This window comes from Toxotes jaculatrix, chromosome 8 (assembly GCF_017976425.1).
Source record: "Toxotes jaculatrix isolate fToxJac2 chromosome 8, fToxJac2.pri, whole genome shotgun sequence".
NCBI lineage: Eukaryota > Metazoa > Chordata > Actinopteri > Toxotidae > Toxotes > Toxotes jaculatrix.
Window position 1 is genome coordinate 16,828,591 of NC_054401.1, and position 15,075 is coordinate 16,843,665.

The following is a 15,075-nucleotide window of genomic DNA, read 5'->3' on the forward strand; positions in this document are numbered from 1 at the left end:
ATATATATTTTTTTGTCACATATAATGTTGTCGTCTCCATTGTCAACTCTTCTGACTGCGACTCAAGTCATGTATTTAACTTTCAGTATATAGCAACATCTGGTGGCTTTGGAGTCTAAATGATAACTTTAGCATGTGCAATTACCAGTGGTTCTCAAGTGCTACTTTTCACAGGGTATCACTTACTATAAAGAAGTTAGAGATCATTATGCAGTGATGTTACTTTGTATGTGTTACATGGTGAAAATCATGCCAACTGTGGCTGGAAAGTTTTGTTTGTGTTTTTCAACACAGTTTAAGTTTGTATAAACCTCTGTATGACTGACTACAATCGTCATTAATTGTATATTGTATTCTGGACCACCATCATATGTCTCAAGAATACACGTGTATGGCAGATTTGCCTATTTGAGAAAGTGCTGTTTGTTTACTGTCCATGTTTTGTTCTGCAATACTGTAAATGTTCTTCTTTAGAGTAAATTATTCTTTACAGGTGTTTTTCTAGAACTTTTCTTGTGTGTAGATTTGAGAAAACACATGTAGCGATATATGCATCTGAGAAATTGTACCATTACAAAGCTTTGACATCCCTGGTGTCTGGTACAATTATATTATCCTTTATGTGCACCATATCTGTTAAGAAATAATGATTACAATTTGGTCACAGGGGAGCGAAGACTACATTAAGGACATGTACTCATACAATATGTAAAGCTCTGTGGAGAAATATGCCCAGACTGTGGTGCCCTCATGTGAAAATATATGTGTAGCGTTTCACTTTTATCATTGCAACATAGATTATTAATGAATATTGTAAGGAATCTTGGTAATGTAATGTTGAATAAAGAATTTTATTCAAAGCATTGCATCATTGGTAGAATGGTGTCTGGAATTATAAAATAATGACTTCCTAAGCCTCCTTTTACAATAAGTTTGTGGTTTACGTTTGTCCTTTATCTTCACAGGTCCAGTTTTACCTTTAGTGATAGAAACCACCTTTCAGCAGTAACAACTACCACCTAGCAAATAATCAACAATTATTATAATTATGTGGTTTTCTTATTTTATTTTTATGAAATATCACATAATTTCATGACAGCACTCACAATTTGCAGCATTTTATTGTGATATTAAACTATATTTGCCCTGAGACCAGTTAATAATTATATTTAGTTAGCTCTTTTGTGATAAAATGGTATTAATAACTTCGGCATGCTTATATGCTCATAACAGTGCTAACATGCAAATGTTTGCCATCTTAGTTTAGTATGTTTGCATGCTAACACTAGCTAATTAGCACTAAACACAAAGTACAGCTGAGGCTGATGGGAATGCCATTAGTTAGGTCTTAAATCTAAGTACTGGACAAATCAAACCTTTTGACCTGATGGTGGCATTAGACGAAAACTTAGGGGATCACCAAGTCAGTTTGCCTCATACTCTGGGCACCATGAATATTCACAGCAAACTGTCAGTTCGGTAAAACCCCCCAAAAATGTCAATGGTCTCTGGGAACCATGAACCATGAGATATTTCAGTCTGGAGCAAAGTGGTAGACTGACTGAGCGACAATGCCTTCCCTTGAGCTAGGCTGCTACCATGGTTAATTAACAGCTTTAAATGTTTGGACCAGTCATATGTAATTTGTCATGGAAGAAAACCCAGATTTTTTTTGAATGTTAGAAAACCAGCCAGTGTAGAGCATCAAAATCTCCAGAGCTGGGTTGGCCCTATCACACCCATGCAGGGATCAGTTTTGAGGCCTCCCTATCTGCCTCCTTCCATCTTTGTCTGTGGTTACTAACCCCAGCTAAAGTGGTCAGATAGGGCCCCCCTATGTTTTCCATGGACAGTTTATCACACTTCCTTTCCCTCTGCTCTGGGCCCCCAGTCAGTCTACCAGACAGGAAAATCAAAGACATTGGGACATACCATTATGGTGCAAATAGAAGGCTATATTGTGCTGTAGAGCATGCTGATGATATATGACCTAAAAGTCTCACAAGTAAATACAAAACAGGAAGGAGGTCTGAGCTGAGTTTTCCTTTAACAGCCCTCACAAGTGAACAGAAATGTTTGCATTGCACATTTGCCTGATTGAAGTGAGTCAAAATGATCCCACACATATTGAATGCTATGGAACTGAATGGCAGGTAAATTGATTTTACTTGAATGTCTCTGAATGTTATTTCCTTTGAACTGGATGGAGTTGAATTTTATTAAGTGTTTAATAAATCATTTATGATTCAGTTGATTTCACTGGCATTGTATGGTATGGATCTAAATGTCATGTAAGATGATTTCATTTCTTGGACAGTTTGTCATACTTAGTGTCAGTTGTTCCTGGCGTCACAGTCGTTTTATCAGACAACTGAGAAACAGATTTCCTAAGAGGGAACAAAACTCAAAATAGTAACTACCTCTGCCTTCAACTCTGTCTAACAACTGGTCTTATTTCCACAAGCTGTTAATCTATCTAAATCAAGAATTGTGCTTGAAATATAGTATCAGGTTTAAGAAAAAAATAGGACCATCAGTTTTTTAGGAATGAATAAAGCAGATGTGTTTAACAGCGTGAAATCTGTAATATGAACATAAACCTAGATGCAGGGAAGATCCACTGTTCCTGATTTTTGGTAAAACAGTACATGTTAGGTAGAATACCTAATTTAAAGGTTCTATGTGTAACATTCAGAAAACCTTAGTTATTAATGACACTGTTGGCTGTTAAGTCAACTGCAGTCAGCATCCTGTTGTTCACATTCACTTTTGTGCTCACACTCGTAGGTAGGCGCAAGCAAGCGTCCTGGGAATCAGCCAAAACAATGACATGACATACTCAACGTGATTGACCGGCAAGGTGATAGATAATTGTCTATTGTAATACTATATTTAACTCTCCAGTGTCAAAACAAAGTGTTGGTAAGTTGCAAGACTATAGTTTCACTAACATTGTTTTTCTTTTTTAAATAGGATTTAAGATGCATCAATATCAGAACTAACTGTGGGTGTTGAAAGTCACCAATCAAAGGAGCAGAGACATCAGTTGGTGTCCCTGTCTTTTTGGTCTCAAAAATAAACTTGACGAGTGCTTGAGTCTCTAGCCGTTGCGAGCACATAGGAAGGGTTGAGCTCATGCTTGTCAGAGCCCCATGCTTTTGGAAGACCAAATATGCTCCATCATGAGAATGCTTTTTCCACTCACAGATACAGTTCTGTGCTCACTTATCACATGTATGGGCCTGATTTTCATGTGCAGAGGCTTTAAGAGTAATTAAAGCCATACTGGGGCCTCTCAAACCATTAGACAGTCCAAGCAACTAGGGCTTAAGGCTTTCTAGTTCAGATTTTTCAACTTTCTGGGGGAAGCCATTATACGAATGACATACATTTTAGGACTCTACAAATAAAAAAATTACCTCAAAATGCACTTTTTCAGGTGTCAAAGAGTCTGGACCACACGTTTGTTTCATGAGATGTGTAAAATGCTTGTCTGTAGGGTAAAATAAAAACTTCCATGATAACAAGCAAAAATGATGCTACCTGCTCTGCTTTTGTTCAGCTAAGGCTCAGACACATATAGGCTACACAGAATTGGGAAGCAACAATGAGAAATGACAGATTTTGAGGGGCAATTAAGGAAGAATTATTATCGTCATAGTTGCACAGACATCTGTTACCGATCTCTTTAAGTAACTGGACTTTTGAAGCAATTACATGGTGAAATGCCACTGTACACGTTATATTGTACATGTTAACTCCTATGACAGCGATGGCTCCTGTTTTGTTTTCCCTGCTATGTACCTCAGCCAGGATGTGTATGAGCCTGCCAGCCGTTAACCCCACAGAGGAAGTGTGCAGGAAATGAGATCAGCCTTAAAGAGAGGTAACGCCTGAGCCTGAGCCACTGACACCAGACCAATAACTGTCACTCACTGCACCTGATACTGAAATACTAAAAATGCAGCAGATAACAGGAAGGTCAGAATAGAATAGAACAGACAGTTGCGGTACAGCAAGAGCACTGAAGAGAGGAGCATGGAACAGGGGAGCATGGTGGAATGGAATAAAAAAAAAAAAACAAGGAAAAAGACAAAGAACAGAGCAGCTTAAAATAGAACAGACAGCACAGAAATCTAATACAGCACAGCAGAACAGAGAAAAGTGACACAAGAAAGAGGAAAATTCACAGCCCCAACTCTTACCATCACTCTGCCTCAAACAGAGTGTCTGTTAGAAAAACTGTCAAAGAATTAAAAATATCCGTGAAGGGGTGGAGGTTGGATTCTGGCACCATTTATGTAACTGTAACAGTATGAGGCACACATTTCACTTTTTGCTGCTGCAGAATAGAATAGAATAGAATAGAATAGAATAGAATAGAACAGAATAGAATAGAAAATGACAAAAACAAACAATCTAGACCAAAGCATTACAGACAAGACCAGACTAGAACAAAACAGCCCAGCACTGTGCAGAAGAAAGAGCGTTCAGTACAGCATACAATGTGAGAAGAGATTAAAGACAATACAAGAACAGCACCACCCAAACTAACTATCAGACAAATTCAGTTTGAAAAAAAAAATTCAATAGCTAAAAATACCAGATGGGCTGGGCCCAATTCACTGGTTGTGTATGAGAAACTGTCACTATGCCGCGCACACATTCTCTTTACCATGATGAAAGACAAAGTCAGTAACTTCACTGAAGAAACCAAGCCTGACAGCAGCGTGTGCACGTGTGGATGCGTGTGTATGCTGTGCATATGTATGTGTACGTGTGTCTCTGCATGCACACAGGCAACTGAATCCTAGCTTTCTCTAAGACTGAAAAAGAAAACACGTTTTAATTTTTTATTTACTGAGACAGGAGGCAGGAAAAATGATGAAACATTTACAGTGCCAGCTATCACCTACACCCAAGAACAAGAACTTTTTTGATAAAATACATAGATACAAACACAACACATGTTTTTGAGGAACAATACACGACTGCAGTAGGCAGGAAGCTTGCTTGTTATGTTGGGTTTATCTTTTATTTGCTATGACTGTTTTGTGTTGGTATAAACTCCTGAATAAATTTTACTCGATATTTTTTTAGACCTTGGAACGGATGCAGATAAACTCACACTGCATGTTGCAGTCCAATGACACCTCTCCAGAAAGTAAACATATCATGAATATTGCAGTTGTCAGTCACATTTTCATTTATTCTGCTGTCTGCTGCTGGGTCACCTGGACTGCTCACTCATGATCTGGCTTCTTGACATGTTAGTGACACAAGAATACACATTTGTTATGTTGTCGCAGCAGTCATGATGCTTTTACACACCTGAATAAAAGATGACAGGTGTGTAATGTATGCACAGCCCTCCATTGTCTTTATTGATGTTAAACATAATGAGGCCTGTTTTATGCTTCAGCACCGCTGTCTGAGGACCTGACTTTTTGTCAACAGAAAATAGGGAAACAGACAAATATCCCCTGAGCAATGGGCTTAAGACTGACAAACTGCCACATCCACGGTGAGATATGAAGAATAGTAATATAACAAAAAATATTTGTCACGACTGTGAACTGTTGACTTCTCATGCCCGAAAAATATAATTAATGTATGATGGTGTTAGTTATTGTATCGCATTATGTGATTCAGTGAATGACTGATGAAATGAGTAAATATATGAACAAATAAATGAATAAGTAATGAAATGATTAAGCATTTAATTAGTTAAACAAACCAAGCGAGTGTCAGACACTGACAATGCTCGAAAGCCTCATCACCATATCTGCATAATCAGGATTTTGCAGGCAGTGCAAGTGTTTTGTGACGTTTCTGACCATATTTTTGTGTATTTTACATATGTATTTTCAGGTACATCAGAATTATGTTTTGCATATTCTATGAAGATGCTGTTTTAAGAAAACTTATTGACTAAATCATTACTAAATTAATAAGAAGATATATTTTGGATGGAAGATAGTTTTTCAAGTAATCAAAAAAAAATCAATCATATGTATGATTGATACATATGTATCATTAATACAGTGTGTGTTGGTGGTTCTGAAACTAAATGATATTCAGAGTATTTTGAGTATTTACTGTTAATATTGCATTTCAAAGAAATAAATAAATAAAAAGCCAACAAACTAATCCAAACCAGAGGAAGGAATTTACATAAATTCAAAAAAATAATCAACCACATAATGACTGAATGAACATGTATGCAAATTTTAACTTAATGCAAACTGTGGTCCTTTGTTTTTTTTTTTTTTTTTTTTAATAAAGCAGCTGTTTTTATCACCTCAGAAACTCAAAGCCTATGGTGAGCAGTATATCCAGCAGCATGGCCAGTAAACTCCAAAACATGCTAAACATGCTGATGTTCTACCAAAATAATTTGTTCCCCATGTCTTATATATAAAGGATCTTATGCTCTGATGTTATTACAAATATCCCACAGCAAAAAAAATGACAAGGGGTAAAGCTACCTAAAACATTTACTGTAAATATATTTATATATATACATTTTGCACTATATAACAGCTAAGCTTCACTTTAAATGTGAAGTCTAGGCGCCATTTACACTGCATACTCTGCTGTTTCATTTGTTCTAGGAAACAAGGGCAAAGTAATTTAGCAAAAACACAGTTGGCTGGCTGATGCAACACAGTGAAATTTGAGGAGCATTCATGCACAATAAACCACTTCTGTCAGACCACCTATTGAGCTGTGTGTGTGCCTGAGTGTTTGCGCATGTGTACAAATCAATGTCAGTATTTTTGTGTACTGTACATGTGTGGGTGTCTGTGTGTGTGTGTACCTGCCACTGATGTACATACGAAATAGATGCTTCCTCTGTTGTTCACTCCTACAGCGCAGCCCGAAGGCAATTTTCATCACTACCTCTGTGTTGTTGCAGGTATCTATTGTGGCTCATTCCTGCCATAATGCTGAAATTCTGGCTTGGAGAGTTAAGATCCTGTAAATCACTCCACTTAGCTAAAGTTGTGTAATAAAAAGTCAAGCTCAAAATCAGCCTTGCGCAGTTTAGTGCCACTGCTGTGGCTCAGTTTTCACTGTTTCTAAGTGAAAAGCTCCACTGCTATTAGATGATTGCACTGCTTTTGGGGGATTTTGGCCCATTGGTCACCCAGTGTGTGACAAGAAGATTGGCATCAAAATCACCTCTCTGCTTCTAGGAGATTGCTTTGTCCACCGTGCACAGTAACGGGAACAGTGAATAAAATGGCAATTTTATCAGCGCTGTTGAAATGCCCATCTGGGTGTTCTCTCTGTATTCATGTTTCTTGCTTCCTAATGGAACAGAACTGAAAACATGAGAATCTGCTGTAGTTATAAGGAAGGTAAACAGGAAAACTCTGGTACATAATTCATACCTGATCAACACTACAAAAGCCTCTAGAGTCTGTGAAATCATTTCTCCAAATGCACTTATTACAGATGGCTTTGGACAAAAGTGTCATGTCTCATCCAGAGTTTTAGGTACTACTGTCTTTGTTTCACGTTTTTGCTGATTTACTTCCTGTTTTATTTTGTGTCGCTCGCCTCTGCTCTTGTTTCAGATCCCCACTTCCCACCCTCATGGGTTTCCTGCTTCTGTGATTGTCTGCCCCACCCTGATGTGTTTCACCTGTGTCCAATTATACCTGCCTCCCTTGTGTATTTAGTGTGTGTACTCTCAGTTCCCTGTGCCATTTCGTCTTGGTCCTTAGTGTCAAGCGTTTTGCATTTTGCTTGTGTTTAGTGTTCCTGGTTTTCTACATCTGTGCTTGTGTTTTTGATCTCGTCTTTGCCTAAGCCCTTTTCTGGATTCTTTGCCTTTTTGTGTATCAAACCCTTTTTTTCTGAATAAAGACTTTTTGATTTTACAACTGAACCGTCTCCAGAGTCATGCACTTGAGTCCTCCATCTCTGCGTACCAGTTTTTACACAAAAGCATCTGCTGAATGAATGTAATGTCAAAATTATTATGACATCAAATGAACTTGTCTCTGTTTTGTGCTTTATGACTTTAGAGCCTGGAGCCGTTTGGAAAATTAGACAAAGAAGACAAAACACAATATGTGAAAGGTATTACATGTCCAACACACAGCCTTTGGACATCAGCTTGCTGACCTTTGAACCTGTGATGTCTGCTGTCTTCTGAGCTTCCTGAACCTGAACCTGCACCACAAGTGTTTGCCTGCTCCTCCTGTAAAAGTAAAAAGTCCAAAGTGTCTGAAAGTTGTTTTTATAGCATAGTGTGCGAGTAAATCATCAAAATCCCTTGAATAAATTTGGCATCTGCCTACTATCAATAGCCAAGTACCTAAACAGCCACACACATCTGATCATAGCGAGTCCGATTTTCTTACCTGAAATATTATTCAAATAAATATATATAATAAAGTGATTCGGTTTGATGCAGCCCTTCAGAAAAGCCAAAAATCAATCAATCAATCAATAAAAAAATAATTTATAAAATAAGAATAGGAGCAACAAAATCATTTGTCTATTAGAAAATACATTGATATGCATAATACCTTGATCTGTTGCAGCTTCTTTGGCAATGGCTCTACTGAATCAAAGGTTCATAACCCACTTTGAGCTGTTCCTGGACATCTCTGAGCTGTTTCTGGGCCTCCACAGCCTGATGATTGGCTTGGCTCAGTTGAATCTTCATCTCGTTCATGTCTCCCTGTGTCTTGTTCTTGATCCACACTGTATCTTTCCTGCTTCTCAGCACAGAGTTCAGGGTGCTCTGCATGGAGTCAATCACCCTTTGGCTATTCCTCTTGATTTCTTCCATCTCCTCATCCTTCTCTGCCAACTTCCTGTCAGCTTCACTCTTGACCTCAATGTTCAGCTCAAGAATCTTGGACTCCTCATGCTCACGGGTATCCTTATCAAGGAACTTTAAATATCGCAGACTAATTCAATAAATCAATCTGATGAAATACATTAGGGAGGTGATACCATGCAAGCAGTTCAAATGTTATGATTCACTGCCTTTTTTTTTCATTTTCTAAATACAATGAACACTTGAAGTTATTTTTGGTTAGTTTGCAGTGTAACCTCCAAGGTGCCTTGTTAGGCTTCTTTGAACTCGGTACACTCTGCCTCTTTAGACCTCTTGAGCTCATGGATGGCCTCTCCACTTTCACCAATCTGTTCAATCAAGTCAGAGATTTTTACTTCAGAAGAAAACACGAAAAACATACAAGCCTCTATTTTGCCACAGGGTTTATGTTGAGCATCGTCACTGCGTTGAGTGTGTCAGTCCTCGTGTGGCTGTGTTATGAATATTCCACTGCTGCTATAAATGTCTTACTTATTATTTGAATTAAAAGAACAGACTAAGTCTGCTAAATAAAATACAATAAAAGCTAACAACCAGTCCATTAACAAATTCCATAAACTCAATCTTTAACTCAATGATAACTATGTTACTTTGTGATATTATTAATTAAACAAAAAGATAAAGTTACAGTAGGATGAAAACACAACATACTACTGGGATATGTAAGATTTAAAATAATGAATCTCTATAAAGCCACTATAATCTAATCCTTCCATAAGACACATTTTAAGTCCTTATGACACTTGTTAGCAGTGTTTTCCCCTGACATACTGTTTGGCTGTAACACATAAACTGAACTACCAGACTATAAAATTAATTTTTCAAGGATAGCCTTTTTATTTTCTCTCTGTTATGGATGGATACAATCCAAATAATAGAAAGTAAGCTATTTAATTTGCGGTTTACTCACGGTGAGTAAAATAACCTTTCCTGGTGAATAAAAGTATGCATTTTCTTTTCATTTCACAGAGGCCAGACTCAAAAAAATATATGATATATTTGATATGATTGGTTTTGGCCAGTAAATAGCCGGTAAATAGTGACCTGGAACTTTACTGGTTCATGATATCAAAAGATCATATGGCTGGAATGTTCTTGTTCTATATATTGCTCCAATCTGATATTACTCAGTGTCCAAAACAGAGAGTAAATCTAGGCAGCAAAATTCACTGAATGGTCAGGCAAGGTCTTTACAACTTCTTTAACCACTTACATCGAATCAGTTCAGTTCAATTGAGTTACATAAGGGTGATGTAAGAATTAAATTCAAGAGTGTGTTTGCAGTTTTGTGTTAACCTCAGGAAGAACATGCGTAATGTACTCTATGCTGTGAGTTCTTGTTCGCCCTCTTCAGGATCTCTAATTGACCTACAGTCTCCTCACAGGAGTTCTTCATTTTAAAGAGCTCAGTACTTACAGATCTGGCCTCCTTCTAGGCTGCCTCCAGCTCAGCTTGGCCCCCTTCATACGTGTGCTTCCAATCTGCTATAACGTGGTGTTATAAATATACCAGTGAAAAGTGAGTAATGACAGGATAGCTCTTGGAAAGAAGAAGCTGGAAGCCAAGACTTAAGCCCACAATACTGTATGCACAGTGTATGTGTTAGCCTGCTTAACTACCAGCTGCCACTTGGGAAAATACTGAAGTATTGTAGCTATAGAAAGTGATTTTAGTTGTTATATCTTTAGTTGTTATATCTGTTATACCCTAGTTAAAGTATTATATTATTTTGGAATCTGTTAATGTGTTAGTTTGTTTATATGTTGTAATAATGTTAATATGCCTTTCAGAAAGTGGAATCCTTTGGTTGTCTTAAGGGTCAAAAACCTAGCAAATCTAAATGATCACTTTTTAACTTAAAATTTTATGACTTGTCCTAGAGTGACCCCAGAATCAGAAAAGGTGAAACGTTGCCTTTGTTTATATTGCCATGGAAACTGTTCACCACCAGGGTGCAAACATTGTTTTAGGGTCATTCTTGACCCGGCAGTTAAAAAATAATTTCCACACTACAAAAACCACAAAGACACACACACACACACACACACACACACACACACACACACACACACACACACACACACACACACACACACACACACACACACGAGAAATTGACATTGTGTGTGCTACTGACTGAACTCAGACAACACTAAAACTTTCTCATACATGTGCCACATCCACCTCCATGACCCTACACATGACTCAAGTGCACTGACAAAATTTCAGACAAAATACACATAATGAACTTTTAAAATTTAAAAATTTCAAATAAACTTTCCTTTAAAGCACTGGGAAATATAGTCAGAGGCTATAAAAGTGAGACAGACAGACAGTACCCCCAGTTGTCTTTTTACTGAGTGCATGTTTCAGTGCCCAACAGTTTGTAAATCAGGGTTTTTCAGAAATCATTGTCCATAAGGTCAATGACTTAGAAGAGGAGCAGATTTCTGAAGAAGAAGATGGTAAGTGCAATGCTGTTTGTGTTATAATTTTATTAGGATATAGATGCCTTTAGTTTGCACAAGCCCATAAAATAAAGCTTGAGCTGTTTTGTTTTAGGGGTTTAGTGAAGGCGGGCCATTTTTGACCCTTAGCACAAGGGGAGTCTGCAGAACATTAAAATTACATAAGGGTTCATTAAAATCTTCTCCTCTATGACTGATTAATTAATTAGACTGACTAATTATTTTTTTTCCATCATGCCTTTTCTTTCTTTCTTTTTTTTTTTACAATGTCTTTAATTCAAACATAATTTCATCAATATCCTTGATGGAGTAATTATCTTCTTAATGTTCCTCTGATTCTTGTCAAGGTATGGAGCTACACCACCGCCTTCCTCCACATCAATCATTAGATCTGATATGACATGATGTGTCATGTAATCCTACATCATATCATGTAGGATCACTGGAAGTTGTGACTGTGCTGGGTTTTCTTTAAGTGCTTCAGAATGATGTAATAATGAACTGAGCAATACTCAAACTCAGTGCCATCAGACTCAGCCTGCTTGCTTAACTTCATGTTGCCGTGATGCATCGCGGCAATAGTCAATATGTCACCAGTTCAGAATATTAATAGCAGTCTGAATTTCACAGGAAAAAAAACTCATTTACTGTTGGAGCTCATTCTTCGGTGTATTCTGTCTGATTCTCTGTATTCTAAGTATTTGGACAGTGACACATTGTTTGATGTTTTAATTACTCTGGATATGAAATGACAGTAGTTATTTAATTGTGCACTCCATATGGCTGAATATAACCTTTAATTAAAGCTGCCAGTCTTTTCCCTCATAATTACTGTGTCATTTCATATTCAGTAAAGTAATAACGGTAGGGAGTCAAAACATCAAACAATGTGTCAAAGCCTAAATCCGTCTGGAGCTCAGCAAATTACTTTCCATTGACTTACATCTGTGGCAATGAACTCCTCAGTGTTATTAATGCACTTGACAGTTATTTCACCCTACATGATCACTGGATAGTCGTACAGGTTAGAAAGTTTCTGGAAGAAGATTTAAGTTTTTAGGACATTACTTGAGTAAGTTCACATAAAATTTCTCTAAAAGTTTTTAATATTTCAGTAGAAACAGAAAAGAATTTGTTTGCAAGTAAAATGAGGGAATGACAGAATGTGGCACCCCACTGATCAAAATAGAAGGATCAAAATATGCATATACCTATATACACTTTTAGGCACTGATACTCAAACATGGTATTGAGGAATTTTTGACAGGAGTTGCATTTACTTGAAGTTAAAGTAAATGTGATTTGTTTTGTTTGGGGAGGTAATTATTTATTTCACTATTGAACTGTAACTTGTACTGATATGAAGACGAGTTATCTCTAGCTGCAAAAATTCAATGATATCAATAGCTATTATTTTTTGTCAGTCCCACCTTTCCAGTCCCCTCACTGTTGGCTTTTGCCAGCGCCACTGGTCTGTGTCAACAACTGTACTGCTGATAACATTTAGCACTGCTGTCAAAGTAGAGGCCGCCCTCTTAATACCTTGTCAACATGGTGATATACTGAAAGAAGGTTCCAAATTAGGGAAGCTAATTTTGTGTACAACTGCATACCATGTGAAGCTATCAACACGTCTTTTTTTAAGGTTGCAGAGCACAGTGGCACTATGGTGGTTTTATGACATGGTCACACACTAAATTCCTCCGACAGAAGGGTCTCTGTGTTGAGCCCGTTAATATTAACTCATCAAAGACTTTACATTAAGATTTTTACGTGCCACCTTCTAGCGTTCAGTCACTGCAGAGGTTGCAAAGCACTCAATGGCATGGTGTTGACAGTCTTCCCAGCACCAGACAGTGGAGCTCAACAGTTGTTCCATAATTTGTGGCCTGTTCCAAGAAGCATGTGTACTGAAATCCAACTTTTCTTAGTAAAATGTGGGACCCCCTCAAATCTGCAACATAAACAGATGTGAAAAGCCTTCTTCCTGGATTTAATCAATAAAGTACCAGACAACCCTGTAAAACCGGCTGCTTGGAGCATGTCTCTGATGGCAGCCAATAAAAATTATCCACTGACCAGACAAGCTGGACCTGAAAGGACCTGGCTGATCCACAGCCAACAGGCACTCTGGCTAGAATTTCCTCCTTAATTTAAGTCAAAGGCCAATTTGGAACTGAAAAATATACTTGCATGCAACTACTGCTGTTATATAAGTTCTGGGCTTCACTTCAGTATTAGGTCATTATAAAATCATTAGCTGAAATCCAGCAAAAAAAACCCCAACAAAAAACAAAAAGAAGAGGTCAGGTTTTCTGTAGCCCTACAAAGTCTACAGACTTCCTTCTTGAGGAACTGGGGATCAGATTTCTATTCGAAGAAAAAAGGCCTGCCAAAACAACAGGTGACTGCACATAAATAGTTTTACATAGGGATTATCAACAAACAAACCCAGTGAACAGTGCTCACTGAAATGTGTCATGTTGAGGCCACATTAGAACATGCAGCATCCTATTATGCTCAGAAAACTTAGTTTTATAGTAGATTACGTAGAAGTAAGCCTTATAAAACAAAGGCCAACACACTGTTAAAATAAATGCCACACAATTAGCAGTGGAGTGATTAGAGAAGCACTCAGTATAATCATCGTTATCATCATGATTAGCTGAGATTTCACATCACATGCATGTACAGTTCACACAAAGCTGGTTTTAATTCTAATATCACTGTGTTGTTGCCATTTTCTTTCTCCATCTATATATAGTAAAGAGAATGACACCTTGCAAAGAGAAAAGATGGGGATGATTAAGGCTAAACTGAGAGCAGATAGCCTTAGGTTAAAAAAAAACCCCAAAACAACAGGGCAACTATCCAAAGGAAAATAAAAATAGTATGGAAAAATATTATCACTGTTGTCCATCTAATATTCCAGATGTTGCCTCTGTATCATAGTCTTAGGAAACACATGCGTTTCCTGTTTGTTATCTAAGTGAACCAAGAAGAATATGTGGCAAAAGACACAGGACAAACCCCACCACACACACACGCATGCACACGCACACGCACACGCACACACACACACACACACACACACACACACACACACACACACACACACACACACACTTGCTTGCATGTTCCCATAAACACACACAGGGTGCCAGGAAATAACCAAACCCCAAATAATGCTGTAATTGTTCCTGCTGTCTCAGATGCTTTCTCCCTCTCTGTCTCTCATAATAAAAGCCTGTTTGACAGGCCAGCACAGTATATGTGCAGCACAGGAGGGAGTCTTCTATTGCTGCTGAACACAAAATTGTATTACTGAAGGCTGCACCCAGCACAGTGCTTTCTTATTCCTCCCCCTATGTCTGTCCTTATATTAGAAATGTTTTCAGTCGCCAATAAAAGCATAATGCGGTCTTATACATGCTGCATTTGCAAGTGAATTGCGGTGCCCCATATTGCCTCTGATGGTAATCAGAAAAACATTGTGCTATGAGAGAAAGAATAGGCAGTCCAATATCGAGTGTGATTGTGCTGAATGTTATCTGATGGAGATGTTGGAAATAGAAGCATACTGTATGTAAACTGAATGCCACACTGCTTGGCCATATGGGTACCAATAAGATACAGGCATATGAAGCAGCAGGAACAAATTATTCTTAAATTATAGTCACAGCACCGCTTGCATGTGAAACCATAAGTAAATGGGACAAGCATATGGTGCGGAATAACTGAAGAGC

General features: G+C 37.8%; 1 pseudogene; it reads right to left on the reverse strand.

The window, feature by feature from the left end:
- Positions 1-8,575: 8,575 nt before the first annotated feature.
- Positions 8,576-11,900, reverse strand: LOC121185633 (annotated as a pseudogene).
- Between the last annotated feature and the right edge of the window lie 3,175 nt (positions 11,901-15,075).